The sequence below is a fragment of the Hippoglossus hippoglossus genome, chromosome 5 (genome assembly GCF_009819705.1).
Source record: "Hippoglossus hippoglossus isolate fHipHip1 chromosome 5, fHipHip1.pri, whole genome shotgun sequence".
Taxonomy (NCBI): Eukaryota; Metazoa; Chordata; class Actinopteri; order Pleuronectiformes; family Pleuronectidae; genus Hippoglossus; species Hippoglossus hippoglossus.
In genome coordinates, this window is record NC_047155.1 from 9,561,918 (window position 1) to 9,583,310 (window position 21,393).

At 41.0% G+C, this 21,393-nt stretch overlaps 1 protein-coding gene and 1 long non-coding RNA gene across 3 annotated transcripts in view; one reads left to right on the forward strand and one right to left on the reverse strand.

Annotated features, from left to right (window-relative positions):
• Nucleotides 1-21,393, reverse strand: part of LOC117761999 (neurexophilin-4) — a 40,761-nt gene that overhangs the window by 7,893 nt on the left and 11,475 nt on the right. The window lies entirely within an intron of this gene.
• Nucleotides 1,775-17,781, forward strand: LOC117762000. Of its 2 annotated transcripts, none has more exons than XR_004613910.1 (6): nt 1,775-2,108; nt 5,805-5,919; nt 6,708-7,404; nt 11,520-11,667; nt 12,437-12,547; nt 17,211-17,781. It is a non-coding gene; the product is annotated as an uncharacterized LOC117762000 (long non-coding RNA). The 2 variants fall into 2 exon arrangements; XR_004613909.1 differs by having other exon boundaries at nt 17,214-17,781.

The window sequence follows — 21,393 nt, forward strand, 5'->3', positions numbered from 1 at the left end:
CTGCCCTCACCTGGTTATTCAGCTCCATAGGCTCTGAATAAAAGGAGAATTTAATTGTGGAAACAGTCGGTTGTAAAAGTTGTGATAGACAAAGTGCAGACACAACACACACAGCAGGTAGTTTAAGAAAGTTCTTCACGCGGAGATCAGCAAGGAGCAATCAAACTGAGCAGGCAGCAGGACTCTAACAACAGGTCATCATATCATGGAGGCCGGTTTCAGGCAGGTAACAGGTAAACGCAGCAGGTTGAGAGAGAAATACTAAAATGAAAAGATACAGAAAATCTGAATAAGACGAACGGCAGGCAGCCCTCATTAGATATAGTATTGAGACTGATTACAAGAGATACACAATTTTTCTGATTCAGATACTTCAACTCAAGGTGTCTTCTGATACAGGGAACAGATACATTCCAGAAGTCAGTCTGTCTGTGGCTTATTGGCTTCACACTTGGCATGTGTATTGTTAAGGGGCCAAGGAAGTGTAGTGTTGAATTTGGTGCTATTTGGACATGTGATAAACTTTAACTACACAGGTGACCAGCCCTCTCTAGCAGCAGCGACTGGGACTCATCAGTGTATATGATGATTATGAGTTATAAGTGTGTTCATGAAATCGGGAACAACAACAGCTTCTCCAGTTCAGGGTCGTTCACACTGAGTCGAGCTTCGCAGGACTTTGAATTAACAGGTGAACAGCTCTGTGTGCAGCGTTGTGGCTTCAGGGTCCAGCAGTCGGTCTTTACTTAGCTCGGCTCAATTACTGCAGGTCACTGCTGCAACCAGCATCACCACCGACCAGACAAACAGCCCAATCCGAACACACAGGTTTAGAAAGGCCAATGCACTAGTTTCAAAATCAGCCGAGTTCACTGAGTGGAATTCATTCGATTATTTTTTTTACTAGGAGGTAACATGAGGCAAAAGCTGTTATACAAACTGTATTAAATGTGGATTGGTCGTACCCACAGCAGATGCCCAATAAAGTGATTGTCACCAACAAACATCGTCACTGATACCAACGTGATGTGAGACTGTTGTATTCCTGCTGATGTTGATGATGGACATTTAAGGCCAAATACAAATCACAAATGGGAAAACACAACAGTAAATCACACAATCAAGTTTTCTTATTTGCTGTTTTGTTTCGTGACTTCCCATTATATATTTTTATTGCAGTGTTTTCCCATTTTTTTGTTGAGTTTCGCACTTGAGGGTAAGAATGAGCTTTGAGTACAGACACTAGTGCCTTCACTGAAAAGATCTAGTTGATGTGCTTTGGGCGTTTGCAGTTGTTGTAAGATCACAGACGCCTCCCTGTGGCACCTCAGGGCAGACCTATAGGTCTGATCCCAGGGATTACAAATCCCACCTGATTTATGAACACAGCTGGAAAGGACGTGGGCTTCTCTTTTTAGCATCCTACCACTGTGACCCTGGAGCTGAATGACCAATGGAAACCGATGGATTTGATGTGTTTGGACAGAGCTGTCAACAGACACATTGGATGTGAGAGAACCTTTTTCTGTTTGGTTAAAGGGTATTTTTTTGTAATTGTACAAAGTGCGTATTGCTACTGTAATAACGGTACTAATCTGTGAGGCGAATGAGAAAGAGAGAGCTGTAGTGAACAGATTTAGCTGCTATAGTGCGGCTCAGACATTTTTTTACCAGCCGTGACTCCTCTATGTCTCAAGAAAAAAAAACTTTTCTGCCTTCTTCCAAAAAAAAGAGAAAAAAATGGAGAACTGAAAATGACATTTAATTACAAAGAGCGAAATAAAGCCAGGAGGAAAAAAGATAAACCAGTAGGGGGGGAGAAACAGAGAGAGAGAGAGAGAGACAGAGAGAGAGAAAGAAAGAAAGAAAGAAAGGGGGAGAGAGAGAGGGGGGGGACAGTAAAAGCGATTTCGCAGTCCAGTGGTGTCGCTGGATTATCATGAAAATGAAAGCTACTGAGTCAGGGAGTATCAGGGAGCAAGGAAATGGAGCCGGGACAGATAACACAGTGAGGGAGAAGAAGAAAACGAATAAGAGGACGAGTGTAGAGAAGGCAGACACGTCTGTAAGACAATATGAGGCAAAAGTGCAAGAAAAGAAAAGAAAAGGTAAGAAGACAATATATATACGACACACAGTGAGATTATGAGTGCAATAAGACAAAAAAATGAGAATCACTTCACCCCATAGAGAATAATCAGAGGTTTCTTGAGAAGTAATATCTGTAATATTGTTTCAAGAAAGACCAGCTCAGCTCTGAAATCATAAAAGTCCCTTTTCCTATGTATCAGGCAGAATTTAAGTAGTCTGGCCGATGATGAGCAAAAGTTGCACTTAAAAGAATCTTTACTCGAACATCTTGTAGCATATACAGCAAATAAAATGATATTAAAGTGTTTGGATCGGGCATTTACTGAGGAGAGAGAAAGACGGAGAGAGAGAATGTGAGATAGTGCTCTTTTGCCATTTGATGTCTACATAAGAGGATTTATGAAGGTATTGTGCGCTGGCTTAAGTGTTGTATGCTGACAATATTGCAAAATGTTGCAGATGCCACTAAGATTGGACTTGACAGGGAAATGTGGAGCTCCTCGGTCGTGGCGTGCAACGTGCCGCGAGTGCAGCAAGAAAAAATAAAAGGGATTTCTTCAAGGTTCTTTAGGGTTTTATTATTTTCTGCAAATTGTTTTCTCCGTACATTAAGTTAACCCAGGAGTTTGGGGGGAAAATAGTGCATTTATTGTTAAGATAGATTCACTTATTTAAAAATTCTTATCATCAACACTGGTTAATTCACAGGAGACAGTTAGGTGACTGTCTCTGTGATATTGCCACAGGGTGTTGGGTGGAGAGGAAGTCAGACAGAATAATACTGTCTTTTATTAAACAGGGTTTCTTTTACCTTTATCCTTAATATCACGAAGCAAATATACCCCCTTGGTAAATGTTGAATATAACACTTCTTTAGAAATTGTCTTGCTATGAAAATTAGAGCAACAATTTAAATCATATCCAGGGAATTTCCCACTTTCACGAGTGCATGCATATGGACTTTTTAAAGTATTCCTCCCTCTGTGATTGTGTAGGTATTCAGGTAGCAATGGCTTAGCAATAACGAGTGAGATGAGATTTTCTCACATCTGTCTGGTAAAGGTAAAGTTGTAACCAGCCGCTGGTTGTGTTAGGTTAACTACTCCTTCAAATACTCCCTGCTTCATGACATTTAGACTGCACACACAACTCTATTTGATATGTTTGCCTTCACATTCATAAATTACACATTTATTCAAAACCCGGTAGTTAAATTTGACACTTTCTAACATAATCTGAACTGGTCTCAGCTGCTTCATTCAGCTGTTGTGCACATTAGGAGCTGAACTGGAGTGATGGTAGAATTAAATGATTTCTGCCTTTTTTGGTAAAAGAAAAGTACAAACATACTAACACTGTAGCATAAAGGAATGAAGGCCCTACACTTGTAAATGCAGCTGCTATAAATACAAAATACTGCATTTGTAAACACCATCATTATAAATCAATGTAAGATGTGAACCCAGAGGAGGCTGCAGAATCACCCAGTGAGTTCAAAATCATAATGAAAATAGGTGGGCTGCCAAGAGCCCACACAAATATAATCTTTCAGACATTAAAATGTATCAACAGTCATTTTAAATCAGTTATGGTGTTTACAGGTATCCTGCATCCTGAAAATATTCTAAAGTGATGAAAGTAAAAACAGCAGCTGACAGAAAAAAAGAGCTGAAGAGCCGTTAATCTCACAAATATCTCAGTGGTGCCGGCCATGTTGGGATTATTGGAGGATAGGTATCTGACTTTTAACCCTGGTAGTGGTGTGGATTACTCTTAATATAATGAGATCTGCAGTGGAGCGACCAAACAGGTACAAAACAACAGCAGTTGCATAAACCAGTAAAAAAAACAAGAACAATCAGTGTTATTAATCCATATGAAGCCATCATTACACTTTACATGTCAGCAAAAGCGCAGAGGAAGTGTATTAGAACGTAAGAGCTTTACAGAACTGCCAGAGGAAAAATTAGTAATGGTAAACTCTGAGGGTTAATAATAATGAGGTTTTATAAATATAATTCTCATGCAGATTACATAGAACCTCCGTCATCTACATGCTTTTCCTGTGATGCTCTATGATGCATCAATGCATCATAGAGCCGACATAGAGATGAAAAACCACATCACACCTATGGTCAATTAAGAGTTAATGAATAAATGTAGTTATTAATTGTGTAATTAAGTTAACCTCATCTGTCTTTGGACTGTGGGTGGAAGCCAGAGTACCACGACCAAACAGGGAATTAAACCAACACCCTTCCTGCAGTGAAGAAACTGTGCTGCCCTGGATACATGTAATAATGAATTGAAATCTATAGAAATAATCTATAATCTACTACAATTATAATTAAAACAAAAACAACTTCTATAAAACAGAAACTTTCCAAAGAACATTGTGGACTGAACTTGATTCTCATTAACAGCCTTTTTACAACTAATGTCCCATGACCTGACAAACAACTTTTTATAAGATCTTGTTGTGCCGCTCAGAGGGAGAAAGTTAATACAAACAGCGCTATGCTTTATCTATAAAGCCATTAGAAGCTTTTGCTCCCAGGTGCCTGACTTCAGTGACCATAGATCAACTGTGTGCACTCGTCCTCCCTTTTTTTTGTTCTTCATATCTTACCGCTCACGTCGGATCAGCATGCCGCTGTCTTTTTTTGGCTCGACTGGCAGGGTGGGCAGACTTTTCCCTGCATGGCTCCGGTGATGCCATGGCAGCAACTGATCAATCACCAGAGACAAGTCTTTGGGGACCCATCGGAGAGAGGACGGAGGTGCAAGGGGGGGGGGGGGAGGCGTCGGTGGTCTGATGATGTCTGGTTTGCATGCAGGGTGGCAGGCAATGCATCAAAAGATGACAACTCTCCCATTCCTCCTTAAATAAGGGTGGTGCGACTCTTGCTGGCTGCGGCTTAACTTTAATCATTCATCTAAATAACTGTTGCAGAAGTCTGGCAGCAGCAGACGCGCCGGCATGGATGTGGGGGAATATGAGAAGTGACGTGGCGCTCTTGGCTTTCTCATTTGTAAAACGTGTAAACATATATTTGACTCAGATTGCGAGAAGCACAGAAAGCGCTCGTCCTCATCACCGCCACACCCTCCTCTCCCCTCACGGTTCTCCCTCTCACAGATTTATGTATTGAAAGAGTTTGGGATTCATCGAGGTTCAGACCAAGCGAGGAAGGTTCGGAGGAGGTTCTGGGTATCCGGGCTCGGGCGGCACGAGCGTCGTGTTAAGCAGCTAAGTGACAGTGATTGATGCCCTCTGCGTTTTTGCAACTTATCAAGCGTATATACCCGCACTCGCTCCGCAAACAGCAGAAACATTTGATATAAATGAGGAATCAAATAAACACAAGGGACCGGCGAAGAAGAAGCAGAAGAGGGGAAAAGAATCTGCATAATGAATAGATGTGATGGAGGAAGAGGAGGGAGAATAGAGGAAGAGAATCCCAGTGGGTGAAGCTGAGCTTGAGAGACGTCAGTCAGGGACGGATACTGGGACACATGGGCCTGTGACGACTCCGACAAGTCACCCAGGCGGGAAAATAAAGCCCGGCTTCCTCAGATTTGTTTCCAGTGCTCATCAGTAGGAGAGCTGCATGACAGATGGACTGGCACTGAGCGCAACGCGAGCGTGTCAGTTACTCACCATAATAAAGACCTGCTCTTTTCCCTCCATCGCTCCCTTTTTTTCCCTCCAGCCACCTGCAGTCCCTCAGCCCACAGCCCATTTCATCTCATTTCAATCTGCCTTCGTCTGCATCCTGAGCTTCCTCCTAACAAACTCGTTTTACACACAAGAGGTTGGGAACTGAGGTTTGTACATTTGAATCATTACTTTTATGTATTACAGTATAAATACTGGAAACTTTTTTATTTTGTCATATTTTCTTGCTTAATCCATTCCCTTGTCGTTCTTATGTTCTTTCATTCGTTCCTTCCTTGTTTATTTCCTACTTCTTTTTTGTCATTCAGTACCTCAATACCTTCCTTCCTTCTTTCCTTCCTTCCCTTCCTCCCTCCCTTCATTTCCTACTTCTTTTTGTCATTCAGTACCTCAGTACCTTCCTTCCCTCCTCCATCCCTCCCCTTCCTACTTTTTTGTCATTAGTTCCTCATCCATTCCACTTATCAGTCCATCGATGAGAGGACTTCCTTCCTTCCTTCTTTCTTTTATTTCTAATTTCTTTTTGTCATTCAGTTCCTCAGCCATTCCACACATGAGGAACAGGATTCCTTCCTTCCTTCCTTCCTTCCTTCCTTCTTTCCTTCCTTCCTCATTTCCTTGCCTAATTTCCATCTTTACTCATCTATTTTCCTCCTTGCTGATATCCTTTCATTTCTCCACCTTATCCCTTTACATTACATATATATATAATGTGTACATATAACAACCTCCAGATGCCTTCCTCCATCTCTGCCATTCCATCCCTTTATATTTCCTCATTCTTCTTTCTTTTCCAGCCTCCATATCAATGCACACATTAACCTCCACAAAGCTTAAACCAGCTCCTGATACTTCCTGTGTTTATTTCTCCCACCCCTCATTCAGTCAACTCCATTCACCCACTCTTATCTCCACTTTCCTCTCCTCCTCCTGTCAGAGCCCTGACCTCCCACCTTCTCTCCCTGGTTCGGGAGTCAGCAGACTTTTGGGATGTGTTGGGATGATTAGACAAAAGATGAAAAGACTAAGCGTTTCCGTGTCTGCTCCTCCCCTGCTATGAAGGATGCTCTCCATGTGTCCGCCGCAGCCTGCGAGCCCCGGCGAGGCTGTGTGGGTTATTCATATCGTCTTCACCGGGGCTGATGGCACAGTTAATTGGAGAGAAAACGGTGGGAGGTGCCAATGAATAAAACCCCTCGGAGATGCTGGCAGCAGGGCACGACGACATTCCCCTGTTCACGTCAAGGTCATGCACACACACAAAAACACACACCTGCTACTGAGGCTGAAGTGACAAGGTCGCTGCAGCTTTATTTGCATAGAAAGCACAAGATTATCTCCAGTGCGACTTGATACTTTAAGAGTGATTTGATAAAAATGCACAAGGGAATCATACATTATATTGTAGATTTGAAGATGAGCTGTAACATACTCATGTGAGAACATAATGTACAGTAACTTTTCTCCTCTCTTGCCTTTTGGATGCCTTTGCCAGTGTATAAATCACCCAGCTTCAAGGGCGCAGCGTTGGGACCCCTAACTGGGATCTTTCACATCCACCATCTGGACACAGAAAACCAGAGTGCTGACCAGCGGACCTGCTCTCATTCTGTTCCTCAGGATGCAAGATGTGGGTGTGTATGGATATTATAAATCCATTGACTGCTTTAGTGTGTACGGGACTTCATTTAAAATCCTGGCTGCAGAGGAACAGAATTGGAATATAGCAGGGGTGATACTCTGAGAGGGAATGAGAGATAGAGATAGAGGGAGAGAGGGAGAGACATGTACAGACAAACAGAGAGCCAGCGAAGCTGTCAAATGTCTCTGCTCATCCAGAACTGTCCGAAGCATTCGTTCACACTCTCCCTCCCTCGCTCGCTCTTTTCCCCTTTGCTCGGCCTCCCCCCTGAGACAGCAGTCCTCCATCATTCAACTTGGTTTCACACTCCGAGACCCAATATCAGAGCAGATATGAACAGAGATGAGAAACCGAGGATTGTCTTTCCACGGAGAGCTGGTGTCCACTCACTGCAGTTCTATTTGTGTCATGCTATCCACTGGTGTTAGTAGAGCTATATCTCTGTGTCTGTCTGACCGCCCGTCGTCTCTCCACCAGGACGAGAAGACACAGCAGTGTCCCTCTTTTTCTCCAGTCTCAGCTCACTGTCCACAGCCAGATGCGCACGTACGCAGGTTAACACACCCGAACCTCATCCTTGACTGTAAAAACCCACACACTCACTGTATATTCAAATAAACACGTCTGTGTGGAACGATGGAATAAACCAGAATATCCAAATCCTCCCACAGTTCAGAGCTTCTGGGGAGGAAGACACTTTTATTTACTGGATCAACACAGAAGTTATCGAATATTTTCCTCCCTGGATCAATGAAGACTTTATTCATAATTTTCAAAACAATCAATAAAGTCTGTCTGTCTTTCTATCTGCCCACAGATAGTAATCTGATTATTAAAATGACTAAAACTGTTAACTCTAAATGTTGTATTTATGAAATTTTGGTGCAGATCCAAATAAAAATCCATATCTAGTCTTTTAAATATGTTTTCCTAAGGGGACGGTTGGGTGCAATTCTAGTCAAAAAAAGAGTTATGCCTAAAACAGTGACTTAGTGTAATTCAATTAGATACTAAATTCCCATGTAACTTTATTTGAACTTTAAGTTCAATGCAAAGAGTCAATGCTGAGAACTTGTTAGTAATTAAATTAAAGTTAAACTCATAAATAATTATATACATTAAACACAAAATGTATATAATTAAATCACTCTCAAGATATTTCATGTATTCACACTAGCTTATTTTCTTATTTTACTATTGTGTATTCATTTTGTAAAACTCTTTTTAAAATTCTACTCAGTATATTTCTCTTATAATTATTACCCTGTGTTTTATTACTTACTTAACTACTTTATTTTACGACTTTTCACACGACTAACCGCTGCGATGATAAACATCACGGAGTAAACTTGGTGGAAGGTGGAGCAAGAGGTTGGTCCATCATGTTGACATTATTATAATGAACCATTACTATCTTTTAAAGGAACTGCGTGGTTCAAACAATGAGGCTAAATCTCTGTTACACTTTCATCACTATATTTGCTGATCCGAGATCTGTGCGACTTCTGCAGAGGAGTTTACTCAGGTACCAAGAAACTCTGAGGATTTGTATAAAAGAAAATGAAAATGTGGCACTGCTATGATAGCTGCATTTGTATTTCCTGGCTGCTCTTCCTCACACGGCTCGTGTTGATTTAACAGCGATATAAAAGGTTGTGGACAGACCAGGACTTGTGACTAATAGTCCGGCAGGATCTGTGGTTCAATTACCGCGTGGGGCAGCTCTCCTCTGTCCCTGGGCAAGACACTTTGCTGGAATAGCTTCAGTAAAACACACACACACACACACACACACACACACACACACACACACACACACACACACACACACACACACACACACACACACACGCGCTCAAGCACACAAACACCGCACAGCCTTTATAAATGTGATGTCACTGACCAAAGGATATCAACACTGATACATTTCTCCTCCTGGTTTTTTTTCCCTTAAAGATACGTCCAGAAGAAACATATTGGAGGATTGGATATTGGCACTATCTAAATGAATGTTTTAGGGCCGCCGGGAGGCGCGGCTCTACGCACCGTCTGGGTCTTTAAAAACCGGGGGACAGCTGATGAAAAGCCCGGCCGAAGCAGCCTATCCACAATGAGTGAGAAAACACAGGAAATGAACAGTGACCTGTGAATTCAATTCCAGCTCTTTCTCTGAACTCTTTTGAAAGTTAGTTGGTGGGAATTTTAACCGTCTTCATCTGAATTCACAGTTTCACTCAGCTGGCAAAACTGCTCCTTTGTGATTTTGAATCCAAGGACTCATGATGTGCATCTGGAGCAAACTAACTTGATTTACCGAGAGCTGTCGATGACATTTTGTTCTGTTTAGCGCAGCCTCAGTTTGGACAATGTGTGCTTTAAAAGGCAAAACAGCTCATATCATCAGAGCCATCTCAGCCTTGGCATTCACAGGGAGAAAAATGATGGATGCAACAAAAGCATGACAAGAATTTACCGACGGGGTCTTTCAATGACGAAAGTGAACTGACTTGACACGTTTGCACACACACACACACACACACACACACACACACACACACACACACACACACACACACACACACACACACACACACACACACACACACACACACACACACACGCCACACGGTGAAAATACAACATGGTTCTAAAGATCTGGCATGTTTCCAGAGCAGATGGGTGAGTGGGGTGGGAGGGTAAGGTTGAGGCTGGTGGGTAGGGGGTGCAGGAGAGCGTCAATCTGTCATTTCTAACAAGCCGGGAGACTTGGAGCCAGGGCAGGTCACAGACACGGGAGACTCACACACACGCGCACACACACACACACACATGCCCGTTCCACGTCCTTACGTATGCGTCACATTCCAACTGTGGCATTCCTGCTAATTAGAATACAAATTAATGATCCAAGCAAAGCAGACAGGCTGCCTCTCCCTCCCTCCAGTCAACATTTAGCCTTCCTCACGGCTGCGTCTTCCTCCAGGCTGCATCGCTTTGAATTATTTTGCTCTTTCTCCTTTTCTCTTTTGCCTTTAATAAAAAATCCTTTCCCCCCTCTGTGTTTTCATTCCCACATTCTCCTCCTCCAAGACAGGTGAAAGACACACTCCAGACTTTATCAATATGTCACTTAAGAAAACAATTAGCTATTTATTGGTTTTTTTCTTACGACCACACTACAGCTGAAGCTGGGATGTAGGTGCCATGTCACCTTAACTGCATCAAATGCCGTGTTCATGGTACATGATTTTTTAACCTTATTTTCCAGTGTCCAATGATTTTGGACGTCTCCCAAAATTGGAGCCAAAGCGGCGTTCGATCAACAGTCGCTAATCGCCTCTGTGTGAAATCTTTACAGACACGATTCCAGCCGAATCACGACAACTACAGTAAATCAGGCTGCAGGATGCTTTTATGTGAAGAAGAATAGAAATGTAGTTAGTAATAGGCTAAGTTACAGTATGAGCCACACAAAGTAAAACATGTAAATGTGTAATTATCCAACATTAAATTATGACCAATCATGAGCCAGTCCCAGCTGTCAATCATGAACTTTCACACCATTTTTAAAGCATCAAATAACTAATTTAATCCAAAATGAACATTTGAACAAACAGAGTGATAAGAACTAAAATGACAGAAATCATCTTTGAGAGAAATTGATTTACTTTTTAGTTTGGTCCATGTCCCATCAGCTAACATGGAGGTGGTGTAATTAATGACTTATAGTGCAGTCAGCGGTCATAATGTCAACATTTCTGCTTGAACTTTGTTGCCCCAGTAACAGGCTGAAATGTAGTAAGCTGCCAGATGAACCTATACCTTCGGAAAAAAATCTTCATGATGGAATATTTAGGAATATTTGTGAAAAAGCTGTGGTGTTGAACTACATCTTCCCCTGTATCTTTGAAAACGTTGCATCCTTTGTTTCTCTTACATCATTCCCCCATTAGCATTAGCATGAAATCCGACCGTGCGTACAGTAACATGAAGAAACGGTGGATAATTGGGTGTGTAACTCGAACAGAAGGAGCACTGGTAGTTCCCTCGGAGCTGTGCCGCTGAATAAATTGCTTGTTTCTGTGATTGTATCTGTTATTCTTTCAGGAGGAGCAGTGATAGATTCTGGGGCAAAGTCAAAGAAAACAACAACAGCAGCAGCAGCAAACTCAATCTGGCAGTGCTCCTCAGCAGTCCAGGACACCTTGCCCATGATGCATCAGCGGAGGGCTGACCTTGAGTGCTCGGCATTAAGGTCAGGAAGCATCATTAGTCCTGCTTCCCCGCTGCAAGGCTAAGAATAGGAGCACGAACACAATCACTCACTCATCATCTCCATATATCTTTCTGTTCTTGCTTTGTTCTCACTCTGGTTCATTATTTTTTACATGTCGGGGATTTGCTGGAAAGACTGAAACAATTAAATCTCCCACTGTAATACATGTGGGCCTAAGTGGGATTAAATGAGCAGCAGCAGCGCAGCTCTGCATCGAGTATCATTATCTCCGCTGCCAAATCGATACGCAACATGAATTGCATTGCATCTCCCTTATTTAACACTCTGATCAAATAACACAAAAGAATTTATACATTATTTTTGTAGTTGTTCACTCCGGCTGCTTCTTACAGATGACATTACATCTGGTCATATGTTGGCACGTGCACCATATACCTGCAGTTTGCCAGTAGAATAGCAACACTTTCCATTATTCAAATAAATAAAAGCGACCTGCTCTTTTGTGTAAAACGCGCTGCAAAATAACTTCTTACTTGACAGGAGCAAAAACCGTGTGTTTTTTTTTAAGCACATACAAATCACCTGCCAGTAAAAGCCCACACCCTGCATCTCTGTTTCCCTCTCCTCAGTCCCTGCTGGGGCTCTGGCTCACAATCAATACCTTTCACCGCTAAGCCAATCTGCAATAATAAAGGCATTACAGACAGGGGGAAAAGAACACCAAATCTTATTAAATATAGGGAATTGGTCTCTTCCGTTCTACGTCTTCCTGTCTCTTGTTGCCTAGGTGAACAGGAAGCCGCTCCATTGGACGGGCTGGCAGCGGCTGGATTGCTTCCCTAAATGTTCCGGGACGATCAACAGGCTCAGGATGGGCGCCGGTGTTTGTGCGTTACAGGTACAGTTTGGAGCTCAGCATTCTGCTCACCTCTCCTACCCGCCATGTATATTTCACAGGATTGTCTTTTATATTCCGTCTGTGGCTCAGCGGTGCACTCATCTTTATTTCATTTCGTGGCATTTTTTAATTTCAGCTGAGATATTCTTTTTTTTTTCTCTTTTGCACCCCCCCCCCCCCTCCTCCTCCACCACCACTGCCTCCATCCGTCCTGACAACCCCCTCTGCCGACTGAATCAGTAATGGCATTATGCATCTCGGAAGCTTTTAGCAAAAACAAACTCTAAGTCCGAGTCTGAAAAGAGGGGGATTCACATCGTGAGCATCAGTGTGACACGTGCCAATTATTTTGTCTCACAATGAGTAGAGATCTGCAAATGAGCCACTGCGGCAACTCTGTCACATACACACAGAGAAATTATATTTCATGGGAAAATTATAGGAAAGGAAGGTCAATTATTAAAGGCTCAGGCCTCCAAAACAAAACAATCCAACCAATTTCATCTTCATATTCCTACTGGTGTTAAAGTCCCAATTTTACGAGAGTAGAGTTCTAATTTTAGTCTACGTGACATGTTAGAGGGGGAATATTGGAGGATCAGTGTTGCATGCGTTACAACTGGGAATGTGGAGCATCTACATTGTGTGTGGAGCATGTACTAAAGTTACACTTTAGTACAGATAACATAACATAACAGTAACATCAGGAATCTGGAAAGATTGTGCAGGAAATCCGGAGAATGAGATATAGGCTTGGCAAGGTTTTGAAGTAGTAGGTAGTATAAAGATAAATAAAGTTATCTTTGATGGTTATTCCCTAACTTTCTTTGTCAAAACATTATAACTGATGATTTATTACTTTATTCTTGTGATATTTCATTCTTATTCTTGAATTTGTCTTTAATATGACAAGTAATATGGTCAATATGGTAATAAGATACCAACTGTGATAGGTAGGAAGGTATTATTTTAGGAAAAATATAGTTCTTTTATTGTATCAAAATATATTGGATAATTTGTATTGATGCATTAACATAAAAGCTGAATTTACATGTTGTAGCTGGCTGAAGTTTAAAAAAAGCAAGTTATTTTATATACTGTGGGGAAGTTTAATGTGTAACATACAGTGGCCTAAAGAAGTATTCAGACTCTTTAATTTGTCCTCACTTGATTGTCTAGTATATTCAATTTTAAATGGATTAAATTACTATTTTAACACATCAACCTGTAATCACAAAGCAAAAAAGGAAATTTGCTTTTCATCAATCAGGTCTTTATGGTGGAGCAGCGAGACAGAGGCCACTTATATGACACTTGATGTTGGCTTTTGGCAAATAGTATTTAAAGGAAATAAGAAAATACATTTTCTGGTCTAATGACACAAACATTTAACTCTTTTGGGAGTTCCATGTCTGTAGAACACTGATGATCACCTGCTCATACATGTCATACATCAGCAGCAGGGACAGGGAGACTGATCGGAAGGAAGAACGCAGTAAAATACAAAGAGGTCCTTGAAGAAAATCTTCTTCAGGGTGTATGTGACCTGAGACTGAGGCGACGATCCACCTTTCAGCACGGCAGTGACCCGAAGCAAACGGCCAAAACAAAGCCGGAGTGGCTCCGGGAAAAGTTTCTGCCCCGACTTTAACCCCACAGAACATCTGTGGACGACCAGAGGAGACTTGCTCAAGTAGAAACAAAGCTGTATTATCTGCCAACGGTGCTTCTACAAAGTTCTGAAATAAGTACTCTGAATACTGTTGTAAATGAGGGATTTCAGTTTCTGAGTTTTGATAAATTTGCAGACATTTCTAGAAGCATGTTGTTACATTGCATTTGTGGGTTTTGCACTGGGCAATGATGTCAATTTTATTTATATAAATTGACACAAAGAAAAAGTGCAGGGGCTGAATACTTAATGAAGCCGGTAAATACAGTAAATATAGTAACTATAGCTGTCAGATATAATAATAAAGTCAAGCGAAAGTATAATATTTCTAAATGTAGTGGAATACGCGTTTGAAGTATTCAAATTAAGTCTTGGCAGAAAACTTGAGAGATGAAATGAGAAATCAAAACCATACTGTTACCTCAGCCCCTTTTACCAAACATGTGAATCCAGCACACGATGTGGACATTATTCTCTCAGTCTTCCTAAACATCATCTTCTCCACGAGCTTCAGAACGACGACAGAGCTCCTCAGATCGTCTCATTACAGTTGGCTCGCTCTCCAGGGGACAATTAACCCACAAACACAACAATCTAAACACACTCTGTTAGCTCTGCCAATACGCCCTCAAGTCAATGCAGCTCACTCTTTATTTTAGACACTTGTTTGTGGTCTTGGTAAAGCTGCTCACGGGCTCTCTAGACAATCCCAATTAGCTGCTAATTAAAAACTATAATGGAGACGTTTTGATCGTACCGAGTCAATTTGAAGAAGGTTAGCCAAAATTAGATACATCACATACTGTGTGTACAAGGTGATGCATTGATCATCACATAATAGTGTTTGGAGAATTTTACTAAACAAAATGAGGAGTGGACTTTTCTGTACAGTGACCTCTGGCTCCTGCAGCACTGCGATGATTCACCCAAACGTTATTGAATTTCTCCCAGGCTTTTTTTTTTTCCCTTTTTAAAACACAAAGTTTGTTTCTCTTTTCTCATGGGGTTATTTTAAGTAGCTTACATGATAAAGTAAATGTTCTTTGAACATCACAAATAACCCCCCCATTAAGTACTTAGTACTAAAGCTGTGCGTCATTACTGGCCGTGTGGTCCTTCCTGTACGACACACACATTCAAACAGTGAACAAACAACATGAGCAGGTAGGAGTTCCTCTACTGAGCCAAAAATAGATGTTTTCTTTTAATATGCTGTATTTTCATGACTATTTTAGAATTCTTCCTGTCAACAGCATAGTTAGTTTTTAACAAGCTATGAATGACAAAAAAGCACAGCCACTCCTTCAGATGGCAAAATGGCATCAATAAATCCAACTGAGAGAAAGAAGTAGACGACTTAACTTGAATTAATGTCACATAACACAGATTAAACTGTCAAACAAGCTGGTCACTGCATAACGCTAGCAAAACCACAGGGGATCATTTTACACAATCTTATTCTTGGAGGAGCAACACAGGATCATTTCTCTCAATCTTCTTAAACAACAGTTAATGACAAGCTTGTAAAACAACAACAATGATTGAAAGAATCAATTCTTTAAAGCACTGGTGGAAACCACGAACCATTATACACATCAGTTTGCATTGCCTAAAAAAGTCAAACTATCAATATAAATGCATGTAGCTTAAAAATACACAAGCACTAATTTAGATTGTTGAAATTGCCCAGTGCATCAAAAATAAGTTAATGTCTTTGGCTTTGAAAACCAAATAGTGGAAATTGATCACTGATGAGACATTTTCAACTTTTTCATGTCATGCAAACATCAAACCCACTGCACGGACCATAGGGTTTGTAGTGCACATTTGGCCTATTATTATTATAATATATATATTTAATTAGTTGTGTGCCAAATAATGCCTTTTGTAATGTCCAGAAATAGAAAGAAATTGTCCAAGAAATAGTGTAACACAAATCCACTATTGCTTATACATATGAAAAAAACATCTGGCTTAAAGGATTGACACGTCTTTATCTGACATGACATTCAGTCTAATCTATGAAACAAGTATGGAATTATTTGGCTCAGAATGTAATCTCCACAACACTGGAATCGTGAATGGGAAGGAGACACTGGGATTTGATATCGCAATAAAAAACAGGAATGAAATCATGAACCAAACCATTTGGCAACAGAATCTAATCTTTGCTACATCAGACGAAGCAAAAGAAAACGGGAGGGTGGTATCTCAACAAAGAGCATTTGTTATTACAGATGAAAATCAATTCTAACACCACAGTCACCAGCAGCGTTGTACTGTAGGTAATATTAATGTGGCCTAAAACACACATCCATGGTTAAAAACACAAATTAAATCCCAAAGCCTTTTGTAATCCATGTCCTGTAAAAAGATAATAACTGGAGCAGGTAGTGCATCTCATATGAAATTAAAATAAAGGAAACGTGGGGGAGGAATGTGATTTACGGAATTGATATGGGTGACACAAGGGGGCTTGGATTAAACATCGGAGAAAATTACAAAAAACATTTATCAGCAACATTCATTTGTAAATCTCATTTTAATCTCCATTTAGTGGATGTGGCAATCTCCAAATAATGCACATCCAGTTAAATACAAATAGCTTTGCCTGATGGGATTTTGTAAGACGTGATAAACCTTGAGACACACAATTATGTGGGAACAAAATTTGTGGACACGTCATTTTTGATATTACTCTAAGGTTAAGTCCTCAAGTCGATCACAAGAATGATGTTCAGGCTTGTAAACTACACCATAAATTCTGGGTGTGAGTCATTTCTCCAAGTGAGGTTTTACACATTCAAGGTCCACACAGGGAATTTTGATACCAAACCACTGCACAGGTATGTATATACAGTAGTACGTTTTCTTTTTTTTAAGTTCTTGGCAGTTCTACAAGGCAACAGAGTGATCAATCTTCCGCGGATATATTTTTAATCTTTTTCTTTCTGCCCTTGTGTGTGCATGTGTTTGATTTATGTGACTCAGCAGGCCGACACGATGGACACAAGGGTCTCTCTCGACACCGCCGGTCTCTAAATACTCGGCTGTCTGATGCAGAAAGACACACGAGATCACGCTGGCCTCCTTATCTTCACGACAAGAAAACATCCAACCACACAGGGCGACGGAGAAGAAATGAAAAGGAAATGAACGCAGAGAAAACAAAAAGAGTTAAAGGAGGAGAACGGTGTAAGTGGTGGAGGACGGAGAGGAGAACTGAACAAGACTGAGTCTATGCAAGCTGCTCTAATGCTCTGCACTTTGTGGCACGGTATAATGCAAAGGTCTGTCACCATCTTGGGGCGTTGTCACACCAGAATCCAGAACACACATTTTTACATTTTATGCATTTGACCTGGTTAGTTGTAGTTTCACAGTTCAATTCAGGGAGCGCGTTTAAGACTTTTGTGTGACGTATGTACATTCTGTCATTATCATCTACTTGTGCTGCTTCTACCTAGACATGAAATTGATTAGTTAGTAGACGAGCATGTGTTTGTTATTCATGTGTTATCAACTAGGGTAGTAGTCTTTCTGTTTGAATGGAGAAAATGAATGAACCGATTCATTTCATTAACATTGGTATGGTCTTACTGCCAGCATCCCCAACTGCAGGCGCTGTACTCAACACTAGTTCGAACGCACCAAATTAACGTCCTCGTCATCAAACATTACACCTTCAGAGGCAATGTCTGAAAGCAGTGCTGCAAACCTGGTCAAGTCAATTTCTGGTTCTTCTTCTATTTTTTAATGCTGTCTCAAAAATTGGTCAAAAAATCCAAAGTGTCCAGTTGTGTTTTCACACTGCAAACAGATTGAAAACATGTTTCAGTTTCATCTAGACCGAGACCACTTCTTTGTGTTGAACACAATTTGGTCCAGTGGTTCAGACCCTGGTCCAAGGCCCGTTTGACACCTGTTATTTTGGTTTGAAGTAAACTGAAAAGTCAGAAGATGCGGACTAAACAAAGTAGGCGTGAAAAACGTCCTTAGTTTAACATGAATGATTACAATCCATCAACAATTAGGATGCATCATCATGACAAGATCACAATGGATCATAGCAACAACGTGAATATACGGACATTTCATGACAATCCACCATATTACTGTTGAGACACCAACATACCCATCCAGTCTTTGTCATTATGCCACATCTTTACCAGTAGCATCAGCTTTAGGTCAAGTAATAATCGCTATACTCATAGGTTTTTCATCAAGTCGAAAATCAACAACAAAAATATTTTAATATGTATAATTTCAACGGTGAGAGGGAGATACGGACCCCAAGGAGTCAATAGCACCCAATTACAGGAAGCTAATGGGTATCCAGGAAAATATCTTTGGTGTTACATTCGAAATTCTCCTTTTGAAAATATACCTCAGACCAGTGTTGGACTGACAGCCGAGCTAGCAGAGGAATAACGGTGACACAACGTAACCAGACATTCTACGTCATCGATGGCTTACACAAGGAAAACAGTTTGTTGGCAAATTAGGCACAAAACAATAAGGACGACAGTATTTACAGGTAAGATTTAAAACTTCTCAATAGGCTACATCCAAACCAACTAACTTGCTAACAAACTAGCTTGCTAACCACAGCTTGCTGAAAAGCTTGATTGCTAGCAAGGTTTTTTGATCGACAGCTAATCTGAATCTTCAAAGTCTGACTTTTTTGAGTTGTTGATATTTGTATTAAATAAGTGGTTTGTTGTGTTTTGGTTGTATTTTGGTAATTAACCAAATGGAACTTCAGCGTTTCTTTCTCTTCACCTCTGCTCAGGGACGTTTTTTTTAATGTTGATGTTCATGGTGCGAATGTACAACTTTGTACTATATTCAGTCTTGTTGTTATTTGTCTTGTAAAATGCTGACAGGAGGTCACTTGACTGCAAAGTAGTTATTCAGTAAATAAGTAAACAAATACTTGGACTCAATTCACTCTCTGTGTCACTGATTGAACAGCGACCATCATTTCTTTCTAAAAATATGTTTCAATAGAAAATAGTTTTTGGGTTATACACAGACAAAGAAAGTATCCTCACTAAACAGACCGGGGACATTGTCACAAAAAAAAAAAGAAAAAAAGAAAAACACTCTTCCCTTTTGGATACAGATTTTTCTCTGGAAATCAGCTCACACTGTGTAATATGCAGAAAAGATATGTATCCTGTGGCATAAAAACCCAATTTATTTCAATATCAAGTGTCAAATTCGGTTAATGTAAAAAATAATAATAACTAGGGCATTGTGTTTATAACTGAAATGTTTGTTACACAGAAGGGAACCAAAGAAACGTGGCAGTTAGTGCAGGATTGGTCATCTGGATCACAGAGCTCGCAAATGAACTGGATTCGCTCAAGCGACAACTCTTCACTGGCTAAACTGTAGTTGCTGAACTTCATGCACTCATGCAACATATTTCTCTCAAGCAGACATGCACCGGGCGTCTGAGGTTATGCTTTTTTTTGCCAAATTCTCTGCCCAAAGTCCTGAGGAGAGGAGGAAGAGTATAATCAGCATTCCCTGGCTGGTCCTGCAGGGATTACACCGTTCTGCTGTTTCCCCTCCTTGTTTATGCTGCATTACATTGTTCACACTCTCCTCAGCAGAACATGCTGAACACGGCCCTCTGCACCGAGATGTCCAGCCTCTCACTGGCGGAACATATGTGTCTATTTCTCTGTCTGTCGCTCTGTCTGTCACTTCCTACCCCCTCATTCTCCGCCGGTCTGTTTCTCGAGGTTCCACATTATGTCCCTGTCACTGGCTGGTCATGTCGTTACATGCAGTTTGGGGCCTGGTCCAAGTGTTTGCCAAGGGGAGGGTGACATCTGGTGAGCAAAGTGAACTGAGGCTTCAGGAAACTGGTTCCATCTGCGGGCGTCTGACCGCGGCACACAAATAATTTTTTTTTTCTTCTTTTTTTGGATACGAGCATGTGTGACCCAACTGTGACTCTAAATGAGTGAAGAGGACTGCAGTTCCAGTTATCTTTAGAAAGGTCAAAGTCAGTCAGAACTCTATGTTTCTGAGGACAAAGCCACTTTGAGACATAATGAGATAATGAGGTGGGATTTTGGTATTACCTAAATTTCTCTCATTTAGCATCAATATTAATTTTTAACCTTTCCTCAATCTTAAATCTTGCAAAGAACCATTTATTCTTGTTGTAGATCTAATTTTGAACATGATTCAGCATCTGCATTCCCTGTATTTCAATCCCCACAAAGTTTCTGCATCAAGGAAAAACTTTTAGGAGGTAGTTTTGGTAAAATGTGACAAAACTTTCAGCTTGAGTAAAACCAATACATCCTCCTATCTTGCCCAATATTTGTACAGTGAAATTGTGGTTTGGTGTCTTCCAAGAATAATTCCAACAAAATCTGTATGAGCTTTATCTAAGGTTAAGGTTTGGTTACTTGTATGTTCTTAACTTCATCTTTAACTGTATAATATGATCATACAGAACAAACAGCCAGTTGAGTGACAAGTCCCTCCATTCCTTATTGTAAATGATCTGATCTTAAGGTGGATCCAATCGTCACAAGCGAGGGGATTTTGTTCTACACCAGCTGACCGTGCTTCGCTATTTGCAAACAGCAAACACCTCGCCAGCCTTGTCAAAACCGAATGAGTGAACAAAATTTGTGGGCTGGTTCTACAAGGCTACTCACTTATTAGAAACCTCCACTTTGACAGCTACAGCCCGTAAATATTATTCTCACGATCCGAATCTGTAATAACATCCAAAGCGTGAAGTGGTAAAATGCATGTCAAGGTCCTCTAACACACACTGACAGCTAAGCTCTGCATGAGGAGTGTAATGAAATTTGCCAATGTGAGGGATATAGATGTGAGATGATTTTCTCAAGTTCAGTTCGCGATGTACTCCTCTCCCTCCTCAGCGCTTGGCCTAGACTCCCTCCCCAGCAACCTCCTCTGGGCCAACTTGGACCAAGTTAAAGGAGAGAAAGTCTACCCTCACCGCCTCCACACACACGCCATTGCTTCCCTCCTGCCATCTATCTCCTCATCCCCCCCCTTGCTTCTTCAATGCTCAGGCTAATTAACTAAAACCCAAGCAGAGATTTTATATAATTCAGCAGTGAACTGCCATGTCTCGATCCAGAGACACCCAGAGAGAAACATGGTGACGGGAGCC